The 26,801-nt window shown below is 41.2% G+C and overlaps 3 non-coding genes across 3 annotated transcripts; 1 reads left to right on the top strand and 2 right to left on the bottom strand.

The window, feature by feature from the left end:
* Window positions 1–20,991: 20,991 nt before the first annotated feature.
* Window positions 20,992–21,063, bottom strand: trnaa-agc (transfer RNA alanine (anticodon AGC)). The gene has a single exon. It is a non-coding gene; the product is annotated as a tRNA-Ala (tRNA).
* A 3,575-nt stretch (window positions 21,064–24,638) lies between these two features.
* On the bottom strand, window positions 24,639–24,710 carry trnaa-ugc (transfer RNA alanine (anticodon UGC)). Its single transcript has one exon. It is a non-coding gene; the product is annotated as a tRNA-Ala (tRNA).
* Window positions 24,711–26,334: 1,624 nt separating this feature from the next.
* trnae-cuc (transfer RNA glutamic acid (anticodon CUC)) lies at window positions 26,335–26,406 on the top strand. The gene has a single exon. It is a non-coding gene; the product is annotated as a tRNA-Glu (tRNA).
* Window positions 26,407–26,801: the final 395 nt, after the last annotated feature.

Here is a 26,801-nt window from a genome sequence, read left to right as displayed (position 1 = left end):
CACATCACTTTAGCATCATTTCTTAGGTATGTAGCAACTCTCATTACATCACTTTAGCTTGATTTTGAAATTACTATCAACTCTCACCACATCACTGTGGCATTAAATTGAGGTTAGTAGCAACTCTTACCACGACTGTCAGCATCACTTTGAGGTTATTCGAAACTTTCACTCCTTTGTTGTTAGCATCATTTTGAGTTCATTAGCAATTCTTACTACATCAGTGTCACATCATTTTGAGATCATTAGCAATTCTTCCGACATCACTTTCGCATTATTTTGATGTTCGTAGAAACTCTGACTACATTATTTTTGCATTATTTAAAGGTTCGTAGCAACTCTTACTACATTACTGTTAGCATCATTTTTAGTTCATTAGCAATTTTTTCCGACATCACTGTCGCAATATTTTGAGGTTCGTAGCAACTTTTACTACATTACTTTCGCATTATTTTGAGGTTTGTAGCAACTCTTAGTACAAGACTTTCAGCATCACTTTGAGGTTATTCGAAAGTTTCACTCCATTACTGTTAGCATCATTTTGAGTTCATTAGCAATTCTTACTACATCACTGTCGCATCATTTTGAGATCATTAGCAATTCTTCCGACATCACTGTCGCGTTATTTTGAGGTTCGTAGCAACTCTTAGTACAAGACTGTCAGCATCACTTTGAGGTTATTCGAAACGTTCACTCCATTACTGTTAGCATCATTTTGAGTTCATGAGCAATTCTTTCTAAATCACTGTCGCATCATTTTGAGATCTTTAGCAATTCTTCTGACATCACTGTCACATTATTTTGAGGTTCGTAGCAACTCTTACTACATTATTGTTGCATTATTTTAAGGTTCGTAGCAACTCTTACTACATTACTGTCAGCATCACTTTGAGTTTATTAGCAACTATCACTACATTACTGTTAGCATCATTTTGAGTTCATGAGCAATTCTTACTAAATCACTGTCGCATCATTTTGAGATCATTAGCAATTCTTCTGACATCACTGTCACATTATTTTGAGGTTCGTAGCAACTCTTACTACATTATTGTTGCATTATCTTGAGGTTCGTAGCAACTCTTACTACATTACTGTCAGCATCACTTTGAGTTTATTAGCAACTATCACTACATTACTGTTAGCATCATTTTGAGTTCATGAGCAATTCTCACGACATCACTGTCGCATTAAATTGAGTTCATTCACAACTCTTACTAAATGACTGTCAGCATCACTTGAGGTTGTTCTAAACTCTTACTACATTACTGTAAGCATCACTGAGTTGATAAGCAACTATCACTACATTACTTTTAGCATCATTTTGAGTTCATTAGCAATTCTTCCGACATCACTGTCGCAATATTTTGAGGTTCGTAGCAACTTTTACTCCATTACTGTCACATTATTTTGAGGTTCGTAGCAACACTTACTACATGACTGTAAGCATCACTTTGAGGTTATTCGAAAGTTTCACTCCATTACTGTTAGCATCATCTTGAGTTCATTAGCACTTCTTCCGACATCACTGTCGCAATATTTTGAGATCTTTAGCAATTCTTCCGACATCACTGTCGCATTATTTTGAGGTTCGTAGCAACTCTTACTACATGACTGTCACAATCACTTTGAGGTTGTTCGAAACACTGACTACATTAATGTAAGCATCACTGACTTGATTAGCAACTACCACTACATTACTGATCGAAGCGAAGTAAAATCTGGTCAACTGGACGTAAGTTTATCTTGAAGACGTTTCACCTCTCATCCGAGAGGCTTCTTCAGTTCTAGTGAAGAGTGTGGAAACTCCAGCTTATAAACCTATGTGGGAGTGGTCAGTGCTATTGTGGTGGAAACGACCCTCCCGAGACTCACCTGGCCTCTCCAAACGACAGTCGTTGTGCGATGTCAGGGAGTTTCAGGGGTGGTCGTTAGGGAGTTTCACCGACCACTCAGATGCTAATGGGCTGTGCTGGCATCAGCCGTTCCCCATGGGTCTGTCAGCTGAGCTCTTTGGGGAAGTTTTGAAAGGACTGGGTTGTAAATAGGTGAAAGGAAATGTCGCAGTCCACCTCCTCTGTTCAAAGATGGTTTCTCTATCCTGACGTGGATGGCTTCTTTAACTCCTCTTTCAAACCATCTGTCCTCTCTGTAGAGGATTTGGACATGATCGTCCTGGAAGGAGTGGCTTTCCTCCTTGAGGTGGAGGAAAACCGCTGAGTCCTGTCCTCCAGAGTTGGCTCTTCTATGTTGTGCCATGCGTTTGTTGAGGGGCTGTTTGGTTTCCCCTATGTAGAGATCCGTGCAGGCCTCACTGCATCTGACAGCGTATACCAGATTGCTTTTCTGGCTGTGAGGGGTGGGATCTTTGGGGTGAACCAGTCTTTGTCTCAGAGTGTTGTCTGGTTTAAAAGACACAGGGATGCGGTGCTTGTTATAGACTCTCCTTAATTTCTCAGAAACCCCTGCCACATAGGGGATCACTATGTTTTTTCTCCTGCCTTCTTCATCTTCCCTCCTCCTGGAGCTCTCCTCCTTTCTGGACCTGGAAGAGGATTTTACAAAGGTCCAGTCTGGGAAGCCACAAGTTTTAAGTGCTCTTTTCAGATGCTGCTGTTCTTTTTTCCGGCCTTGGACGCTGGTGGGGATGGTCTCTGCTCGGTGTTGCAGCGTCCTGATGACACCTAACTTGTGCTCCAGAGGATGGTGAGAGTCAAAAAGCAAGTATTGGTCAGTGTGGGTGGGTTTCCTGTACACATCCACCCTCAGGCTCCTGTCCTCTTGAATGTAGACGTCGCAGTCCAAAAAGGGCAGATGGTTGTCTTTCACATCCTCTCTGGTGAACTTGATGTTGACGTCTACCGAGTTGATGTGTGCTGTAAACGGTTGTACCTCCTGAATCTTGATCTTCACCCAGGTGTCATCAACGTATCGGAACCAGTGGGTGGGGGAGGGTCCACTGAAGGAAGTCAGGGCCCTCTGTTCCACCTCTTCCATGTATAGGTTGGCCACGATAGGAGATACGGGAGAACCCATGGCACAGCGGTGTTTTTGCCTGAAAAACTTCCCTCTGTACTGGAAGTAGGTTGTGTTCAGGCAAAGGTCCAGAAGTTGGCAGATTTGGTCCGGATTGAGGTTGGTCCTGTTGCTGAGGGTGTTGTCCAGCTGTAGGCGTTTCTTCACTGTTTCTACAGCCTCCACGGTAGGGACGCAAGTGAACAAAGAGGTCACATCGTAGGACACCATGGTCTCATCTGGGTCCAGCTTGAGTTCTCTAACCTTGTTCACGAAGTCCATGGAATTCTGGACGTGGTGGGGGGTTTTCCCTACCAAGGGGGCTAAGATGGTGGCGACGTGTTTGGCGATGTTGTACGTCACGGAGTTTATGCTGCTGACAATGGGTCGGAGCGGGGCACCTTCCTTGTGGATTTTGGGGAGGCCGTAAATCCGTGGAACTGCGTCTCCGGGGTACAGGTGGTGATACTCCAAGCGGTTGATGATTTCCCCCTTTTGCAGCTTCTGTAGGTGTTCCACCACTTTCTTCTTATAGCTGCTGGTGGGGTCGCGTTTTAAGGTCTCATATGTGTGAATGTCACTGAGAAGAGAACTGATCTTGTTCTGGTAGTCAGTTGTGTCAAGGACCACCGTGCATCTTCCTTTGTCAGCCGGAAGGATGGTGATGTTCTCATCTTTGCTCAGTGCATTCAAGGCCTTCCTTTCCTGGACCGAGAGGTTGGCAGAGGGGACCTTCGCTTCGGAGAGGGCCGCTGTGACCTTGAGTCGTAGTTCATCTGCTTCTGTGGTGGAGAGGTTGTTCTTCTTGATGGCGGATTCTGTGGCAGTGATGAGGTCCACAGTCGGGAGATGTTTCGGGGTGACAGCAAAGATTTTACTTCGCTTCGATCTACGATGACCTGGATGAATGAGAACCTACACAGACACTACATTACTGTTAGCATCATTTTAAGTTCATTAGCAATTCTTCCGACATCACTGTCGCAATATTTTGAGGTTCGTTGCAACTTTTACTACATTACTGTCGCATTATTTTGAGATTCGTAGCAACTCTTAGTACATGACTGTCAGCATCACTTTGAGGTTATTCGAAACATTCACTCCATTACTGTTAGCATCATTTTGAGATCATTACCAATTCTTCTGACATCACTGTCGCATCATTTTGAGATCTTTAGCAATTCTTCTGACATCACTGTCGCATTATTTTGAGGTTCGTAGCAACTCTTACTACATTACTGTAAGCATCACTGACTTGATTAGCAACTATCACTCCATTACTGTTAGCATCATTTTGAGGTTATTCGAAACACTTACTACATTACTGTAAGCATCACTGAGTTTCTTAGCAACTATCACTACATTACTGTTAGCATCATTTTAAGTTCATTAGCTATTCTTCCGACATCACTGTCGCAATATTTTGGGGTTTGTAGCGACTTTTACTACATTACTGTCGCATTATTTTGAGGTCCGTAGCTACTCTTACTACATGACTGTCAGCATCACTTTGAGGTTATTCGAAACACTTACTACATTACTGTAAGCATCACTGAATTGATAAGCAACTATCACTCCATTACTGTTAGCATCATTTTGAGTTCATTAGCAATTCTTACTAAATCACTGTCGCATCATTTTGAGATCATTAGCAATTCTTCTGACATCACTGTCACATTATTTTGAGGTTCGTAGCAACTCTTACTACATTATTGTTGCATTATTTTAAGGTTCGTAGCAACTCTTACTACATTACTGTCAGCATCACTTTGAGTTTATTAGCAACTATCACTCCATTACTGTTAGCATCATTTTGAGTTCATGAGCAATTCTCACGACATCACTGCAGCATTAAATTGAGTTCATTAGCAACTCTGACTAAATGACTGTCAGCATCACTTTGAGGTTGTTCGAAACTCTTCCTACATGACTGTAAGCATCACTGAGTTCATTAGCAACTATCACTACATTACTGTTAGCATCATTTTGAGTTCATTAGCAATTCTTACTACATCACTGTCGCATCATTTTGAGATCATTTGCAATTCTTCCGACATCACTGTCGCAATATTTTGAGGTTCGGAGCAACTCTTACTACATTACTGTTGCATTATTTTAAGGTTCGTAGCAACTCTTACTACATGACTGTCAGCATCACTTTGAGTTTATTAGCAACTATCACTACATTACTGTTAGCATCATTTTGAGTTTTTGAGCAATTCTCACGACATCACTGTAGCATTAAATTGAGTTCATTAGCAACTCTTACTAAATGACTGTCAGCATCACTTTGAGGTTATTCGAAAGTTTCACTCCATTACTGTTAGCATTATTTTGAGATCTTTAGCAATTCTTCCGACATCACTGTCGCATTATTTTGAGGTTCGTAGCAACTCTTACTACATGACTGTCACAATCACTTTGAGGTTGTTCGAAACACTTACTACATTACTGTAAGCATCACTGACTTGATTAGCAACTACCACTACATTACTGTTAGCATCATTTTAAGTTCATTAGCAATTCTTCCGACATCACTGTCGCAATATTTTGGGGTTCGTAGCGACTTTTACTATATTACTGTCGCATTATTTTGAGGTTCGTAGCAACTCTTAGTACATGACTGTCAGCATCACTTTGAGGTAATTTGAAACTTTCACTCCATTACTGTTAGCATCATTTTGAGGTTATTCGAAACACTTACTACATTACTGTAAGCATCACTGAGTTTCTTAGCAACTATCACTACATTACTGTTAGCATCATTTTAAGTTCATTAGCTATTCTTCCGACATCACTGTCGCAATATTTTGGGGTTTGTAGCGACTTTTACTACATTACTGTCGCATTATTTTGAGGTCCGTAGCTACTCTTACTACATGACTGTCAGCATCACTTTGAGGTTATTCGAAACACTTACTACATTACTGTAAGCATCACTGAATTGATAAGCAACTATCACTCCATTACTGTTAGCATCATTTTGAGTTCATTAGCAATTCTTACTAAATCACTGTCGCATCATTTTGAGATCATTAGCAATTCTTCTGACATCACTGTCACATTATTTTGAGGTTCGTAGCAACTCTTACTACATTATTGTTGCATTATTTTAAGGTTCGTAGCAACTCTTACTACATTACTGTCAGCATCACTTTGAGTTTACTAGCAACTATCACTCCATTACTGTTAGCATCATTTTGAGTTCATGAGCAATTCTCACGACATCACTGCAGCATTAAATTGAGTTCATTAGCAACTCTGACTAAATGACTGTCAGCATCACTTTGAGGTTGTTCGAAACTCTTCCTACATTACTGTAAGCATCACTGAGTTCATTAGCAACTATCACTACATTACTGTTAGCATCATTTTGAGTTCATTAGCAATTCTTACTACATCACTGTCGCATCATTTTGAGATCATTTGCAATTCTTCCGACATCACTGTCGCAATATTTTGAGGTTCGGAGCAACTCTTACTACATTACTGTTGCATTATTTTAAGGTTCGTAGCAACTCTTACTACATGACTGTCAGCATCACTTTGAGTTTATTAGCAACTATCACTACATTACTGTTAGCATCATTTTGAGTTTTTGAGCAATTCTCACGACATCACTGTAGCATTAAATTGAGTTCATTAGCAACTCTTACTAAATGACTGTCAGCATCACTTTGAGGTTATTCGAAAGTTTCACTCCATTACTGTTAGCATTATTTTGAGATCTTTAGCAATTCTTCCGACATCACTGTCGCATTATTTTGAGGTTTGTAGCAACTCTTACTACATGACTGTCACAATCACTTTGAGGTTGTTCGAAACACTTACTACATTACTGTAAGCATCACTGACTTGATTAGCAACTACCACTACATTACTGTTAGCATCATTTTAAGTTCATTAGCAATTCTTCCGACATCACTGTCGCAATATTTTGGGGTTCGTAGCGACTTTTACTATATTACTGTCGCATTATTTTGAGGTTCGTAGCAACTCTTAGTACATGACTGTCAGCATCACTTTGAGGTAATTTGAAACTTTCACTCCATTACTGTTAGCATCATTTTGAGATCATTAGCAATTCTTCCGACATCACTGTCGCATTATTTTGAGGTTCGTAGCAACTCTTACTACTTGACTGTGATCATCACTTTGAGGTCATTTGAAACTTTCACTCCATTACTTTTAGCATCATTTTGAGTTCTTGAGCAATTCTTCCGACATCACTGTCGCATCATTTTGAGGTTATTAGCAACTCTTAATACATTACTGTCAGCCTCATTTTTAGGTTACTCGCAACTTTCACTACATTATTGTTAGCATCATTTTGAGTTTTTTAGCAATTCTTCCGACATCACTGTCGCATCATTTTGAGATCATTAGTTATTCTTCCGACGTCGCTGTCGCATTATTTTGAAGTTCATAGCAACTCTTACTACATTACTGTCAGGATCACTTTGAGGTCAATTGAAACCTTCACGACATTACTGTTAGTATCATTTTGAGTTTAATTGCAATTCTTACGACATCACTGTCGCATCATTTTGGGATCATGAGCAATTCTTATGACAACACTGTTGCATTATTTTTAGGTTATTAGCAACTTTCACCACATTACTGTTAGCATCATTTTGAGATCATTAGCAATTCTTACGACATCACTTTCGCATCACTTTGAGATCATTAGAAATTCTTCTGACATCACTGTCACATTATTTTGAGGTTCGTAGCAACTCTTACTACATGACTGTCAGCATCACTTTGAGGTAATTTGAAACTTTCACTTTATTACTGTTAGCATCATTTTGAGTTGTCTGTGTAGGTTCTCATTCATCCAGGTCATCGTAGATCGAAGCGAAGTAAAATCTGGTCAACTGGACGTAAGTTTATCTTGAAGACGTTTCACCTCTCATCCGAGAGGTGAACATCAATGAGATGAGAGTCAACATCAAGTTCACCAGAGAGGATGTGAAAGACAACCATCTGCCCTTTTTGGACTGTGACGTCTACATTCAAGAGGACAGGAGCCTGAGGGTGGATGTGTACAGGAAACCCACCCACACTGACCAATACTTGCTTTTTGACTCTCACCATCCTCTGGAGCACAAGTTAGGTGTCATCAGGACGCTGCAACACCGAGCAGAGACCATCCCCACCAGCGTCCAAGGCCGGAAAAAAGAACAGCAGCATCTGAAAAGAGCACTTAAAACTTGTGGCTTCCCAGACTGGACCTTTGTAAAATCCTCTTCCAGGTCCAGAAAGGAGGAGAGCTCCAGGAGGAGGGAAGATGAAGAAGGCAGGAGAAAAAACATAGTGATCCCCTATGTGGCAGGGGTTTCTGAGAAATTAAGGAGAATCTATAATAAGCACCGCATCCCTGTGTCTTTTAAACCAGACAACACTCTGAGACAAAGACTGGTTCACCCCAAAGATCCCACCCCTCACAGCCAGAAAAGCAATCTGGTATACGCTGTCAGATGCAGTGAGGCCTGCACGGATCTCTACATAGGGGAAACCAAACAGCCCCTCAACAAGCGCATGGCCCAACATAGAAGAGCCAACTCTGGAGGACAGGACTCAGCGGTTTTCCTCCACCTCAAGGAGGAAAGCCACTCCTTCCAGGACGACCATGTCCAAATTCTCGACAGAGAGGACAGATGGTTTGAAAGAGGAGTTAAAGAAGCCATCCACGTCAGGATAGAGAAACCATCTTTGAACAGAGGAGGTGGACTGCGACATTTCCTTTCACCTATTTACAACCAAGTCCTTTCAAAGCTTCCCCAAAGAGTTCAGCTGAAAGACCCATGTGGAACGGCTGATGCCAGCACAGCCCATTAGCATCTGAGTGGTCGGTGAAACCCCCTAACGACCACCCCTGAAACTCCCTGACACCGCACAACGACTGTCGTTTGGAGAGGCCAGGTGAGTCTCGGGAGGGTCGTTTCCACCACAATAGCACTGACCACTCCCACATAGGTTTATAAGCTGGAGTTTCCACACTCTTCACTAGAACTGAAGAAGCCTCTCGGATGAGAGGTGAAACGTCTTCAAGATAAACTTACGTCCAGTTGACCAGATTTTACTTCGCTTCGATCATTTTGAGTTCATTAGCAATTCTTACGACATCAATGTCGCATCATTTTGAGATCATTAGCAATTCTTCTGACATCACTGTCGCGTTATTTTGAGGTTCGTAGCAACTTTCTCTGCATTACTGTTGCATTATTTTAAGGTTCGTAGCAACTCTTACTACATGAGTGTCAGCATCACTTTGAGGTTATTGGAAACTTTCACTCGATTACTGTTAGCATCATTTTGAGTTCATTAGCAATTCTTACTACATCACTGTCGCATCATTTTGAGATCATTAGCAATTCTTCAGACATCACTGTCGCATTATTTTGAGGTTCGTAGCAACTCTTACTACTTGACTGTGATCATCACTTTGAGGTTATTTGAAACTTTCACTCCATTACTTTTAGCATCATTTTGAGTTCATGAGCAATTCTTCCGACATCACTGTCTCATCATTTTGAGGTTAGTAGCAACTCTTACTACATTACTGTAAGCATCACTGAGTTTATTAGCAACTACCACTACGTTACTGTTAGCATCATTTTGAGGTTATTAGCAACTCTTACTACATTACTGTCAGCATCACTTTGAAGTTATTGAAACTTTCACTACATTACTGTTAGCATCATTTTGAGTTCATTAGCAATTCTTAGTCCATCACTGTCGCATCATTTTGACATCATTAGCAATTCTTCCGACATCACTGTCGCATCATTTTGAGGGTCGGAGCAACTCTTACTACATGACTGTCAGCATCATTTTGAGGTTATTTGAAACCTTCACGACATTACTGTTAGCATCATTTTGAGGTTAATAGCAATTCTTCCGACATCTCTGTCGCATTATTTTGAAGTTCATAGCAACACTTACTACATGACTGTCAGCATCACTTTGAGGTTATTTGAAACCTTCACGACATTACTGTCGCATCATTTTGAGATCATTAGCAATTCTTCCAACATCACTGTTGCATTATTTGGAGGTTCGTAGCAACTCTTACTACATGACTGTCAGCATCATTTTTAGGTTACTCGCAACTCTAACCACATGACTGTCAGCATCACTTAGAGGTTATTCGAAACTTTCACCACATTACTGTTAGCATCATTTTGAGATCATTAGCAATTCTTACGACATCACTTTCGCATCATTTTGAGATCATTAGCAATTCTTCTGACATCACTGTCGCATTATTTTGAAGTCCATAGCAACACTTACTACATGACTGTCAGCATCACTTTGAGGTAATTTGAAACCTTCACGACATTACTGTTAGCATCATTTTGAGTTCATTAGCAATTCTTACTACATCACTGTCGCATCATTTTGAGATCATTAGCAATTCTTCCGACATCACTGTCGCATTATTTTGAGGTTCGTAGCAACTTTCTCTGCATTACTTTTGCATTATTTTAAGGTTCGTAGCAACTCTAACTACATGACTGTCAGCATCACTTTGAGGTTATTTGAAACTTTCACTCCATTACTGTTAGCATCATTTTGAGTTCATTAGCAATTCTTACTACATCACTATCGCATCATTTTGAGGTTAGTAGCAACTCTTACTACATTACTGTAAGCATCACTGAGTTTATTAGCAACTACCACTACGTTACTGTTAGCATCATTTTGAGGTTATTAGCAAGTCTTACTACATTACTGTCAGCATCATTTTTAGGTTACTTGCAACTCTAACCACATGACTGTCAGCATCACTTTGAAGTTATTGAAACTTTCACTAAATTACTGTTAGCATCATTTTGAGTTCATTAGCAATTCTTCCGACATCACTGTCGCATCATTTTGAGATCATTAGCAATTCTTCTGACATCACTGTGGCATCATTTTGAGGTTATTAGCAACTCTTAATACATTACTGTCAGCCTCATTTTTAGGTTACTCGCAACTTTCACTACATTACTGTTAGCATCATTTTGAGTTTGTTAGCAATTCTTTCGACATCACTGTCGCATCATTTTGAGATCATTCGCAATTCTTCCGACGTCGCTGTCGCATTATTTTGAAGTTCATAGCAACTCTTACTACATTACTGTCAGCATCACTTTGAGGTCATTTGAAACCTTCACGACATTACTGTTAGCATCATTTTGAGTTCATTAGCAATTCTTACTCCATCACTGTCGCATCATTTCTAGATCATTAGCAATTCTTCCGACATCACTGTAGCATTTTTTTGAGGTTATTTGCAACTCTTACCACTTGACTGTGATCATCACTTTGAGGTTATTTGAAACTTTCACTCCATTACTTTTAGCATCATTTTGAGTTCATTAGCAATTCTTCTGACATCACTGTCGCATTATTTTAAGGTTCGTAGCAACTCTTACTACATGACTTTCAGCATCATTTTTAGATTATCTGAAACTTTCACTCCATTACATTTAGCATCATTTTGAATTCATTAGCAATTCTTACGACATCACTGTCGCATCATTTTGAGATCATTAGCAATTCTTCTGACATCACTGTCGCATCATTTTGAGATCATTAGCAATTCTTCTGACATCACTGTCACATTATTTTGAGGTTCGAAGCAACTCTTACTACATGACTGTCAGCATCACTTTGAGGTCATTTGAAACTTTCACTCCATTATTGTTAGCATCATTTTGAGTTCATTAGCAATTCTTCTGACATCACTGTCACATTATTTTGAGGTTCGTAGCAACTCTTACTACATGACTGTCAGCATCACTTTGAGGTCATTTGAAACTTTCACTCCATTACTGTTAGCATCATTTTGGGTTCATTTGCAATTCTTACGACATCACTGTCGCATCATTTTGAGATCATTAGCAATTCTTCTGACATCACTGTCGCATTATTTTGAGGTTCGTAGCAACTTTCATTGCATTACTGTTGCATTATTTTAAGGTTCACAGCAACTCTTACTACATGACTGTCAGCATCACTTTGAGGTTATTTGAAACTTTCACTCCATTACTGTTAGCATCATTTTGAGTTCATTAGCAATTCTTCTGACATCACTGTCGAATTTTTTTTAAGGTTCGTTGCAACTCTTTCGACATGATCATCAGCATCACTTTGAGGTTATTTGAAACTTTCACTCCATTACTGTTAGCATCATTTTGAGTTCATTAGCAATTCTTCCGACATCACTGTCGCATCATTTTGAGGTTATTAGCAACTCTTAATACATTACTCTCAGCATCATTTTTAGGTTACTCGCAACTTTCACTACATTACTGTTAGCATCATTTTGAGTTTGTGAGCAATTCTTTCGACATCACTGTCGCATCATTTTGAGATCATTAGCAATTCTACCGACATCGCTGTCGCATTATTTTGAAGTTCATAGCAACACTTACTACATAACTGTCAGCATCACTTTGAGGTCATTTGAAACCTTCACGACATTACTGTTAGTAGCGTTTTGAGTTTAATTACAATTCTTACGACATCACTGTCGCATCATTTTGGGATCATTCGCAATTCTTATGACAACACTGTCACATTATTTTAAGGTTCATAGCAACTCTAACCACATGACTGTCAGCAATACTTTGAGGTTATTCGGAACTTTCACTACATTACTGTTAGCATCATTTTGAGTTCATTGGCAATTCTTACTCCATCACTGTCACATCATTTTGAGATGATTAGCAATTCTTCTGACATCACTGTCGCATTATTTTGAGGGTCGTAGCAACTCTTACTACACTACTGTTGCATTATTTTGAGGTTATTTGAAACTTTCACTCCATTACTTTTAGCATCATTTTGAGTTCATGAGCAATTCTTACGACATCACTGTCGCATCATTTTGAGGTTAGTAGTAACTCTTACTCCATTACTGTAAGCATCACTTTTAAGGTTGTTCGAAACACTTACTACATTACTGTAAGCATCACTGAGTTTATTTGCAACTATCACTACGTTACTCTTAGCATCATTTTGAGTTTAATAGCAACTCTTACTACATTACTGTAAGCATCACTGAGTTTATTAGCAACTATCACTACGTTACTGTTAGCATCATTTTGAGTTTAATAGCAACTCTTACTACATTACTGTAGCATCATTTTGAGGTTTGTAGCAACTCTCACGACATCACTGGAGCATCATTTTGAGGTTCGTAGCAACTCTCACTACATTAATGTCAGCATCATTTTGAGGTTTTAAGCAACTCTGACTGCATCACTGGAGCATCATTTTAAGGTCCGTAGCAACTCTCACTACATGACTGTAGCATCATTTGGAGATTTTAAGCAACTCTCACAACATCACTGTAGCATCATTTGGAGGATAGTAGCAACTCTCACCACATCACTGGAGCATCATTTTGAAATTTGAAGCAACTCTCACTACATCACTTTAGCATCATTTCTTAGATGAGTAGCAACTCTCACTATATCACTGGAGCATCATTTTGAGGTTTTTACCAACACTTACTACATCACTGTAGCATCATTTTGAGGTTCGTAGCAACTCTCACTACATGACTGTAGCATCATTTTGAGGTTCGTAGCAACTCTCACTACATTACTGACAGCATCATTTTGACTTTTTTTTTTTTAACTCTCACCACATCACTTTAGCATCATTTTTAGATTTTTAGCAACTCTTACTACATGACTGTAGCATCATTTCAGGATCGTAGCAACTCTCACTCCATTACTGTAGCATCATTTTGAGGTTCTTAGCAACTCTCACCACATTACTGTAGCATCATTTTGAGGTTCGTGGCAACTCTCACTACATCACTGTAGCATCATTTTGAGATTTTTAACAACACTTACAACATTACTGTAGCATTATTGAGGTTCATAGCAAGTCTCACTACATTACTTACAGCATCATTTTTAGATTTTTAGCAACTCCTACTACATTACTGTAGCATCATTTTGAGGTTCGTAGCAACTCTCACTACATCACTGGAGCATCATTTTGAGGTTCGTAGCAACTCTCACTACATTACTGTAGCATCATTTTGAGATTTTTACCAACTCTTACTACATTACTGACACTATCATTTTGAAGTTTTTAGCAACTCTCACCACATCACTGTCGCATCATTTTGAGATTTTAAGCAACTCTCACCACATCACTGTAGCATCATTTCGAGATTTGAAGCAACTCTCATGACATCACTGTAGCATCATTTTGAGATTTGAAGCAACTCTCACTACATCACTTTAGCATCATTTTTAGGTTCGTAGCAACTCTCACTACATCACTGCAGCATCATTTTGAGGTTTTTCGCAACTTAATACATTACTGGAGCATAATTTTTAGGATCGTAGCAACTCTTACTACATCACTGTAGCATCATTTTGAGGTTTTTAGCAACTTAATACATCACTGGAGCATCATTTTTAGGATCGTAGCAACTCTTACTACATTACTGTAGCATAATTTTGAGGTTCTTAGCAACTCTCACCACTTTACTGTCGCATCATTTTGATGTTCGTAGCAACTCTCACTACATTCCTGTAGCATCATTTGGAGATTTTTAGCAACACTTACAACATTACTGTAGCATTATTGAGGTTCGTAGCAAGTCTCAGTACATTACTTACAGCATCATTTTTAGATTTTTAGCAACTCTCACTACATGAATGTCAGCATCATTTTAAGGTTTTAAGCAACTCTTACTGCATCACTGGAGCTTCATTTTGAGGTTCGTAGCAACTCTCACGATATCACTGGAGCATCATTTTGAGATTTTTAGCAACTCTTACTACATCACTTTAGCATCATTTGGAGGATAGTAGCAACTCTCACTACATCACTGGAGCATCATTTTGAGGTTTTTACCAACACTAAATACATCACTTTAGCATCATTTTGAGATTTTTAGCAACTCTTACTACATTACTGTAGCATCATTTTGAGGTTCATAGCAACTCTCACTACATAACTGTAGCATCATTTTGAGGTTCATAGCAACTCTCACTACATTACTGTAGCATAATTTTTAGGTTCGTAGCAACTCTCACTACATCACTGCAGCATCATTTTGAGGTTTTTCGCAACTTAATACATTACTGGAGCATAATTTTTAGGATCGTAGCAACTCTTACTACATCACTGTAGCATCATTTTGAGGTTTTTAGCAACTTAATACATCACTGGAGCATCATTTTGAGGTTTTTAGCAACTTAATACATTACTGGAGCATCATTTTTAGGATCGTAGCAACTCTCACTACATTACTGTAGCATCATTTTGAGGTTCCTAGCAACTCACACCACATTACTGTCGCATCATTTTGAGCTTTGTAGCAACTCTCACTACATTACTGTAGCATCATTTTGAGGTTCCTAGCAACTCTCACAACATCACTGGGGCATCATTTTGAGGTTCATAGCAACTCTCACTACATTACTGACAACATCATTTTGAGGTTTTGAGCAACTCTCATCACATCACTTTAGCATCATTATGAGATTTTTAGCAACTCTCACCACATCACTGAAGCATCATTTTGAGGTTTTTAGCAACTCTCACTACATCACTGGGGCATCATTTTGAGGTTTTTAGCAACTCTCACTACATTAGTGTAGCATCATTTTGAGGTTTTTAGCAACTCTCACTACATCACTGTAGCATCATTTTAAGATTTTAAGAAACTCTCACCACATCACTGTAGCATCATTTTGAGATTTTAAGAAACTCTCACCACATCACTGTAGCATCATTTTGAGATTTTAAGAAACTCTCACCACATCACTGTAGCATCATTTTGAGATTTTAAGCAACTCTCACCACATCACTGTAGCATCATTTTGAGGTTTTTTGCAACTTAATACATTACTGTAGCATCATTTTGAGGTTCGTAGCAACTCTTACAATATTACTGTAACATCATTTTGAGGTTTCTTGCAACTCTAAATCCATCACAAGAGCATCATTTTGAGGTTAGTAGCAACTCTCACTTCATAACTGTCAGCATCATTTTAACGTTTTAAGCAACTCTCACTACATGACTGTGGAATCATTTTGAGGTTTAAAGCAACTCTTACCACATCACTCTAGCATCATTTATAGGTTCGTAGCAACTCTCACTTCATTACTGGAGCATCATTTTTAGGTTCGTAGCAACTCTCAATTCATCACTTTTGCATCATTTTGAGGTTTTTAGCAACTCTCACCACATCACTGACAGCATCATTTTGAGATTTTTAGCAACTCTTCCTACATCACTGTAGCATCATTTTGAGGATAGTAGCAAATCTCACTTCATGACTGTCAGCATCATTTTGAGGTTCGTAGCAACTCTCACTACATCACTGTAGCATCATTTGGAGGATAGTAGCAACTCTCACTACATCACTCGAGCATCATTTTGAGGTTTTTACCAACACTAAATACATCACTGCAGCATCATTTTGAGGTTGTAGCAACTCTCACTACATTACTGACAGCATCATTTTGAGGTTTTTAGCAACTCTTACTACATTACTGTAGCATCATTTTGAGGTTCGTAGCAACTCTCACTACATAACTGTAGCATCAGTTTGAGGTTCGTAGCAACTCTCACTACATCACTGTAGCATCATTTTGAGGTTTTTAGCAACTTAATACATTACTGGAGCATCATTTTTAGGATCATAGAAACTCTCACCACATTACTGTCAGCATCATTTTGATGTTCGTAGCAACTCTCACTACATCACTGTAGCATCATTTTGAGGTTTTTAGCAACTCCTACTCTATTACTGTAGCATCATTTTGAGGTTCGTAGCAACTCTCACTACATCACTGTCAGCATCATTTTTAGCATAGTAGCAACTCTCACTACATCACTGTAGCATAATTTCTTAGGTTTTGAGCAACTGTCATTACATCACTTTAGCATCATTTTGAAATATGTAGCAACTCTCATGACATCACTGAAGCATCATTTTGAGATTAGTAGCAACTCTCACCACATCACTGTCGCATCATTTCTTAGGTTCATAGCAACTCTCATTACATCACTGTAGCATCATTTAGAGGTTTCTAGCAACTCTCACTACATCACTGTAGCATCATTTTGAGGTTTTAAGCAGCTCACTACATCACTTTTGCATCATTTTGAGGTTTTTAGCAACCCTCATTACATCACTTTTGCATCATTTTGAGTTTAATAGCAACTCTCACGACATCACTATAAGCATCATTTTGAGGTTAGTCGCAACTCTCACTACATCACTGTCGCTTCATTTCTTAGGTTATTAGAAACTGTCATTGCATCACTGTAGCATCATTTTGAGGTACGTAGCAACTCTCACCACATCACTTTAGCATCATTTTGAGATTAGTAGCAACTCTCACCACATCACTGTAGCATCATTTCTTAGGTTTTTAGCAACTCTAACCACATCACTGTAGCCTTATTTTGAGATTTTTAGCAACTATCACTACATCACTGTAGCATCATTTTGAGATTAGTAGCAACTCTCATTACATCACTTTAGCATCATTTTGAGGTTAGTAGCAACTCTCACTACATCACTGTAGCATCATTTCTTAGGTTTTTAGCAACTCTAACCACATCACTGCAGCATCATTTTGAGGTTAGTAGCAACTCTCACTACATCACTGACAGCATCATTTTTAGGATCGTAGCAACTCTCACTACATCACTGGAGCATCATTTCTTAGTTGAGAAGAAACTCTTATTACATCACTTTAGCATCATTTTGATCTTAGTCGCAAGTCTTACTTTATTATTGACAGCATCATTTTGAGGTTTGTAGCAACTCTCACTACATCACTGGAGCATCATTTTATCCTTGAGATTGGGGACCAATAATTTTATTGTCCATTTTGGGGACATGTACTGTACACACACACACACACACACAGATTTATGAAAGTCACTTTCAGGTGCCTGAAATTCCTTTGGGGACTAAAGTCTAGAAAAGTAATTTCAACATTTGTGTGTACTTTGTTTATTGATGATAAGATTTACACCGACCAAGTCAGCCATATTGGCACCACAATCCAATTGGCATGTCAATAAACATCACCCAATAAACCAGGTCTTCTGTCTCAATGTATGTCACTGAAACATACTGTATTGTATTGCCTCACACTTACAGCATACAAGGATGCATGGCGTGGGTGGAACTGCCTGAATCTCTTCTGCAATGGAAGTTTGGTCAACCGTGTGGAACATTCCTGCACGATCCCCTTTGAGTGGGAAAGTAGCATCAACACAGCACCACGTGGTCCACCAGCAGCTTGGATTTCTGCTCCTTGTCTTGTAGTTCCACTTGACTTCTCCAAGGGAAGAGACTGCAAATAGTCAAGAACTCTGGGAAATTTGGTGGCTGTGGCCTCCTCAAATTCCACATTGATGTGGACACCAGTTCAAAGTTTGAAGTGCAGTTATCAACTCTGCACTGAAGTTGTTTTGTTAAAGGATAAATGATTTCCATTGTCCAGTGATTATTTTACATTCCAATCCTCTAAAGTGATGGACTGATACTGTAAATATGTAGAAATTCTCTATTGTTCCAAGTACAGATTCTGTGTTTATACATTGTTGTAGTTTTTATACTTGGAGAAAGCAGAATCTAACAGGAAATCACTGTAGAAAGTTGGCTCAGTTTCATAAAGTAACAACTAAATAGCTTCAATTGACAGTGATTGACCTTAAACTTGGCTATTTTGATGGACTATGCTTGCTTTTCCACTGTCAAATGAACTTTTTAATGGGAAATTCCTGCTCATAGACTGGTTTGTTTCATAAATGAACCAGTAAGAGCCCTGAACTTAGAGAAGAACCTGAAAGGTCCTTGTTCTTCATGTGTTTTTACGTGATGGGCCTGTTTTCCTGCAGTTGAATGCACATTTATCAACACTAAATGGACTGTAATTTAATGAGTCCGGCCTGTGAAACCTGCTGTGTATTTTTACAGTTTATTCCATGTAATTTTGTGGAACAGTTCATTACTGTAATTTGACGGTTTTCGTCTGGAAACTCTGCTGACTGACTTTTTACTGTTTTTTTTCTAGTTTTTTTTTTTACAGTGTACACAGAGGTCTGGTGGTTGAGCCGGGGCATTTTTACAAGCTGCTACCCGCATTCAAAAGACAAAACGGTCCCAGAGCTGATTGACCCAGAATGGAAATGGCACCTCGCATTTTGTGTTTGTGCCCCACAACATTGTCTGGCAGACAGTTGACCTGTCAATCACACACAGAGTCCCGCCCCCACACAGCTGAGAAACGCAGCTCTGAGCAGCTGCCCCAGTCACACAGAAGATAGACGCGTTTCCTGGTTGGCGAGTGCAGACACAACTTCTCTGAGTGCAGGATTCACTTCTCTCATTGCTGTTTGTTCACTCTTGAGGTTTTATTCCTCCACCAACCTGCTTCTGTCTGGAAAGAAACAAATAACTGGAGTGCTGCACATCAACAGACGTGGAGTTTGGACACGGACGAATGAAGTTTGGCTTTTTGTTTCTTCCATCAGATCAGAGCTGATAGGAAAAACAATCAGGTGGTTTTATTAAACCAGCAGTGAGCTGGACTTCAGCCCAGGTCCTCAGTCCCACTGTCAGTTCACTTCAACATGGACGAACAAAATCCAACCCTCACCTGGCCTGGAAATAAATAACAATTACATAACAACTCCTTTATTTCTCTCCTGTTCAGGTCCAGTTGGACTCCATCCATCATCCATCGTCATCTTCCGCTTATTCCTTACTATTAAGGGTCGCGGGGGGGCTGGAGCCTATCCCAGCATCTACGGGCAAGAGGCGGGGTTCACCCTGGACAGGTCGCCAGTCCCAGTTGGACTCATTCATCTCTATTTGTTAGGATTTCACTTCATGAGTTCAGAAGCATCTTCACATGAGATGCTGGTTCCTCAAATTGATTGATCGTTGAATTCTGTGTTTGATGTCTGAATTCTGTCTTTGATCTCTGGGTTCTGTGCATTGAATTCCTGCTCCAGTCTTTGATCTCTGACTGATTCTAAACTCATCAAAGGATCACATCAGCATCTTGGTCCAGACTCCAGATGGTGATTTTACCAAGTGCACCACAGTCCTTGTTGCTGTCTGCTGTTGGGTCACAGCAAAGTAAGGAAACAGCCTGACGGTCCTCAGGAGGAAATCCAACAACCTCCAAAGATGGAGGTGAATCTAGACCCTCTCATGTTGGCCATCCTTGATGAACTTGGGCGGTACTCTGGTGCAGGGATGAGGTCATGGAGCTGATCTGGGAGCAGTCCTGATGTTAAATGCTGTGATGAAGGACAGTGTGGAGGCAAAATGGACAAAATGTGTCAACATCAAATAAAGTTGTAAACCTGTTTGAAGTCTTATTTTGTGTTTGATGGACATTTTTAAAATCACTAATGATTTTTTGACTGAACGTCCTGGATCCTGTGGTGCCTGATGAGGAGACAACTTGAGTACAGAGTTGGAGAAGAGGGTTTTTGGAGGGGAGATGATTTTTGCAGTGCTACAAGTCAATAAAATGTCATCATTTTTCAAAATGTCCTCACTAAGATGGTTATTAATTCCTCATTCTCAGCTGCTACAGCCCATAAAGAAAACCTTTGACTGGTGGATCTAACAAAGATCAGATGTTGTCTCCTCTAGAACATCAACAGCTTAACGTTGTGGGCAGGACTCCTACCTGAGCAGGGAGACCCCAATGGATTTCTAGTCCTGATAGGGAGAGGGAGCCTCCTGGGTCGCGGAGTGGGGAACCTGATAGGGAGTGGGACGATCCGCCCATTGTGGGTGATTGATAGGGCAGGTTTGATCTATGTTTTCATTTTCAAAAGTAATTTTGAATATTTGTGGAAAGTTCGCCCACCTTGAACATGTAGAAGATGTCTTCTGATAGTTAATCGACTGTTGTCACATTTAAGGATCACTTTAGCTGACAAGATGAAGGCTCCAAAGGACCAGCTGGAGATACCGGGGATTGAACCCAGGGCCTCACACATGCTCAGCATGCGCTCTACCACTGAGCTACACCCCCTCTGGTAGAGTCACTGTTTAACTGATTCAGCAACACAAACACAGACACAACATTTATTTTCTTCATTTTAGGGATGTCTGTGTAGGTTCTCATTCATCCAGGTCATCGTAGATTGAAGCGAAGTAAAATCTGGTCAACTGGACGTAAGTTTATCTTGAAGACGTTTCACCTCTCATCCGAGAAGTTTCTTCAGTTCTAGTGAAGAGTGTGGAAGCTCCAGCTTATAAACCTATGTGGGAGTGGTCAGTGCTATTGTGGTGGAAACGACCCCCCCGAGACTCACCTGGCCTCCCCAAACGACAGTCGTTGTGCGGTGTCAGGGAGTTTCAGGGGTGGTCGTTAGGGAGTTTCACCGACCACTCAGATGCTAATGGGCTGTGCTGGCAGCAGCAACTCAGTCGCGTTTTAAGGTCTCATATGTGTGGATGTCACTGAGAAGAGAACTAATCTTGTCCTGGTAGTCAGTTGTGTCAAGGACCACCGTGCATCTTCCTTTGTCAGCCGAAAGGATGGTGATGTTCTCATCTTTGCTCAGTGCATTCAAGGCCTTCCTTTCCTGGACCGAGAGGTTGGCAGAGGGGACCTTCGCTTCGGAGAGGGCCGCTGTGACCTTGAGTCGTAGTTCATCTGCTTTTGTGGTGGAGAGGTTGTTCTTCTTGATGGCGGATTCTGTGGCAGTGATGAGGTCCACCGTCGGGAGATGTTTCGGGGTGACAGCAAAGTTCATTCCTTTGGCAAGGACGCGTTTCTCAGGACTGGTGAGCTCCCTGTTGGATAAGTTCCTTATCCACCTGTCCTGTGAGTCCGCTGGGGTTGGGCCTTCTGCTTCTCGTTCCCGGTCGAGGCGAGACTGGAGGCGAGCGAATTTCCTTTTCTGTCTCTCCTTGCTCTTCTGATGTTGAGATAGTTGGGCTGTCCCAATGAAGGAGGTGACCTTGTCCAAGATGGCGGGTGGCAAAAATGGCGATAACTCTTGATTAAGGTGATCTAGCTTGGTCTTTAGTCCCTCGATGGTGAAATGGACCTGTCTCACTCTCTCGTTGAGAAGCTGATTTTGGGCCCGTTCCAAAATCTTGCTGGCCCTGTGGCCCCTCACGGTGGATCCTAGTAGTAGGCTAGTGGGAATGAGGTTGTGTTGGCGCCATCGGAGGTTGAAACGTAGATGGTTCCTGTAGTCTGCGATTTTCCTTGCAGTCCATTCGCATTCCCGCACCACACTAAGGATGTCCTTCCCATAGTGTTCGGCAAGATGTCTGTGTAGGTTCTCATTCATCCAGGTCATCGTAGATCGAAGCGAAGTAAAATCTGGTCAACTGGACGTAACTGAGCCTGTGATCTCAAAGGTTCTGTGATCTCTGTCATTTCACTGTGATGTCAGCCCTCACAGTCTGAAGGCGTGTTCACATCAATCGTGACACAAATTTTCGTGCAACAAGTTCACATGTAAAGTCCATGTAGAGAGCTGAACTGGTGTGTGTACTGGCCGGCAACGTGAGTGACGCGTATTCATGCATTTGAAAGTATTCAACTTTTGTGACAAATTCTCATGACAAGGAGTCCAGAGAGCCTGTCAGCGTTGAGATTCCCCTGGCGTCAGGGAAGTCATGTCAACGGTCCTGGAGCCTGGAGTTGGTGTTGGACCTTGATATCCTGGCACCGATCCTCACAAACAGGTCATCGAACAGGAACCTCGTCAGCCTGAAGTAGCGCTGGAAACGGCCGTCGTCCAGGCGCAGTTCTTGGAGAAAGAGAGTTAAGAAGTTTAGAGGTCCAAGAAGCTTCTTCAGTTCAAAACTTGCCTTTAACCTTCAGTCTAACGCTGTTCCAGCATTGGATGAAAGAGACTGGTGCTCTCATCTTCTTCAACACTGACTTGTTCTACCAGGACAAGAGAATCTGAGCTTGGATGTCATTTAGCAGTCAAAGGCTTGTTAAACTGGTCAACATCAGCTGGTGTTCACTCTGATGATGTAGCGATGGTCTGGATTCTTCCTTCTGGAGCACCAAGCTGCTGGGAAGAAGCCTGATGATGTCAGAGTTGTGTTCAGTGGCTCCTGCTGGTTCCACCACCTACTGAATTGGATGATAAAATGCATTTGTTGGACTTTTGGTTTTTGGTGACAGCGCCACCTATCGAATTAGATTATAGCAAAATACTACTTTCTAACTGTAGTTTTAAAGGTTCATTCCACCAAAATACTTTCTAATTTATAGTTTTAAAGGTTCGTTCCACCAAAATACTTTCTAATTTATAGTTTTAAAGGTTCATTCAGTTGAGGGCTCCTGGTTCTGTGTGAGGGGTTGAGGGTCGATATGGGATGATGAGGAAGACTTCATGTCACGATGGTCCTGCTAAAGTAACTGTGAGTCATGAAATCAAACAATGTCATCAAAATACGCTTGAACTCTTAAAATGGCAATAAAATCTACTGGAATCATTTTACCACAAACACTTTTATTGTGTTTTTGTGAGCATCATTTTTCAAACATTATAACATAAACTTTAAAAAGGGTCCATTCACTAACACTCTTACTTGAAGGTAGTCACTGATATCAGTAAACAGCTGATAAAGATTTGTGTTCATGTTTTAATTCTCTACTCTGACCTGTGCTGAGACACTGGACCAGAGAGGAAGACCTGCTCAGCCTCCTGCATGGACCAATTCTGCAGCTCAGTGATGACGACGAGGGATTCAGCATTGAGTTCATTTTAAACTTTTTGGAGGAAACAACTGTAAATTAACCAGCAGTTACTGGTGATGCTTCACAGTTTCCAAGCTCAAACGGCCTCCTGCTTGTTGGACTCACAATTTCCAAAAAATGTAGACATCAAAAGTCAAATCATGTTTTTGTTTGGTTTTGTGTTGTTTTGTTTTTTACTGGAGGAAAACTTCAAATTGTGATGATGTGTCTGACTTAGAAACTGAACCCCCAAAAATCAAAAAGTCTCCTTCTTCTGTGCCGTGATCTCTGAGCTGATCATGATTGATCTCATCAATAATCCTTGGCAGCCGACCAGTCACACACAGCCCCCCCCCCACACACACACACACACTGAGACATGCAGCAGCTCACAGTAACTGCCTCAGTCACACAGCAGATAGACTCCTTTCTATAACAAGATAAGCAGTAGAAATGGATGGAAGTGATGATGAACTGATGAACAGGTGATTTGTCCAAAAGTCAACATCAGATTCATTTCCAATCTGTGGAAGCAGTTTCATCTTGAGGTTCCAGGTAAGAACAGCCAGCTGTGGGCTGACACACATCTCTTCAGGAGCACTTCTATGCTCCAAACTTGCCAGGTTGAATTGTGTCTGTATTCTGAGGGCAGCAGGAGGACGGAGGAGTGAGGACACGCACATTTGGAACTGAGAGCAGCTGTGTGTGGGATTTCCCCAGCAAAGATAAACCCAGCTCCTTCATGCTGGCTATGAAGGCTCACAGTCACACTGAGCCAGCTACAAATACTTTGATATGCAACAGACTGGTTTCTCTTCTGGTAGTTTGTAATCAACTGTTGTCACATTTAAGGATCAATTTAGCTGATAAGATGAAGGCTACACAGGACCAGCTGGAGATGCCGGAGATTGAACCCGGGGCCTCACACATGCAAAGCATGCGCTCTACCACTGAGCTACACCCCCTCTGTCAGAGTCACTGTTTAACTGATGCAGCAACACAAACACAGACACAACATTTTTATTCTTCATTTTAGGGATAAAAAGGAAGTCAGCCTGTGATCTCAAAGGCTCTTTGATCTCAGTAGTTTCACTGTGATGTCAGCCCACACAACCTTAGACCACAGAGGCAAGTCAGGCTCCAGGAAGCTGAGGCTGCTCCGTTCTCAGTCCAGTCCAGAGTGAAGGTTTCCCTCTAAGAAGCTTTCCAATCCAGCCCAGATCCTCTCTGACTAGCAGGAGTCTTTGACCAGGAAATGAGAATCATATTGAACGTCTGCTCATCCTCAGAATGAAGTAAAAGTATTTGTGTTCCTAAAATAATCTCCAGATGCTAAGATCAATTATTAACATTGATTGACAGCTCTAAACTGAGCCACCATCACTATACAGTTGCAACTGAAATATTGAGAAATATTTCAAGGAAGCAGCAGGCCCTCATCCGCCCCGGTCCACCCGACTGTGTCCCCTGAGACAGATGACAGCTCACTTCTGGCAGAGGCAGTTAGGTTGAGGACCGTTGCTGATGTCATCAACTGATGTCTCCATCACAAAAGGTGACAGACAGGATGGTCATGGACATAAAACAGAGGCCGAAGAATGAGAAAGAGTGGTTGTCCTGACTGAAGTTTAGCTTGAGCTTTTTAATTTGTTACAAAAGAAAGTATTGGTACAAGTAAAGGCAGGCGAACTTTCCACAAATATTCAGAATTAACTTTGACAACCAAAACATAAACCAAGACGACAAAATAGTGAACATGAAAAAGGAACCAGTCCCACCTTCTTGTGTGTTCCTGCTGAAGTAAATGTTTATGAAGATTTGTTGTGTTCTTTTTCCAAAGGTCCAGCCAGCATTGCAGGTCTCAGGAGGAGGAGCCACTTCAGCAGGATCTGTGGGACAAATCCCCCCATGGTGAGACCTGTCCAGCTCCCTGCAGCTCTGCAAGTGTTACCAACTCTTCATTCCAGCTGTTTGGTTGAATCCCATTTTTTCACCTTTGAACCTTTTGAACACTGATGAGGAGGTGAGGCTGGAGGCAAAACCACAACCTCACGTCATCTCACAGGATGAACCAAAATGCCAGACACTTCCTGTTACTGCTCTAGCACCACCTGTCTCCCCTCCATGTCTTTACCATCTGTGCAGCTTCCTGCTGTCCCTGGACCCTCACAGGTGATCGCTCCACCTGGAGCCTCACAGATGGGTTCTAACCTCCCAATACCTGCAGCCCAGCCTCGACCCACTCAGACACAGTCACCCGTTCAAGCTGGGCCTGGTACCACACTCCTGTACAGACAGAGAGAAAGAAGACACACGGGATCCTTTGAAGAAAATGTAATAAAGACAGGAAGCCCCATCACATTGTCAGTGTTTCAGTGACTGGCATTGAGAAGAGACTGAGACAAAGTCAGTTATGAATGGAGGGCTGAGTTGGAGCAGAGGGGGGCAGGATCCTGGGGGTGGACTGTCTTTAGGAGGCTGAGGTGTCTGGTGGTCTTGGTGGACCCTCTGCATCTCAAGCTGAGACAACAGAGTCCTGTGTTCTTGAGTCATTGTCTATAGTCTCTGTTGTTGGAGAGCTCAATGTGGTCCCTGATGGTCTAGTGGCTAGGATTCGGCGCTCTCATCGCCGCAGCCCGGGTTCGATTCCCGGTCAGGGAATGAGTTATTTAGAGGTTGAGGGAGAGGTGATCAGGTGGTCCACATGATGGTGGAGGTGATGAACTGTGAATCCATCATGGCTCCACTCTCACCCCCATTGTAGTGTTCTTGGTTCACTCTGCCATGGCCCCATGTTGAAGGGTGACTGTCTCATTCAGGTTCAACCCTTTGTTTGACTCTATTAAGTCACTGACTCCCAAACTCTGTAATCCTCCTTAGTAGCTTTGGTTCCTTGCAGCACAGAAAGTCTGTTCACTGATGTAGGAACTGGAAAACTTAGAGCTCCAGTCCTTCGTTCCTTCCTCCACTGAGCAGAAGAAACACAGAACAGAGAGCAGTTCCTCCTACAGTTCTCAGAAAGTCTGAGGGCACCAAAGAAAGGAGGGAAATGCAAT

The sequence above is a fragment of the Aulostomus chinensis genome, chromosome 1 (genome assembly GCF_037954235.1).
Source record: "Aulostomus chinensis isolate RoL2024-O1b breed Wild chromosome 1, RoL_Achi_v1.0, whole genome shotgun sequence".
NCBI lineage: Eukaryota > Metazoa > Chordata > Actinopteri > Syngnathiformes > Aulostomidae > Aulostomus > Aulostomus chinensis.
The sequence above is the reverse complement of the archived record's forward strand: the minus strand, read 5'-3'. Positions and strand labels throughout refer to the sequence as shown.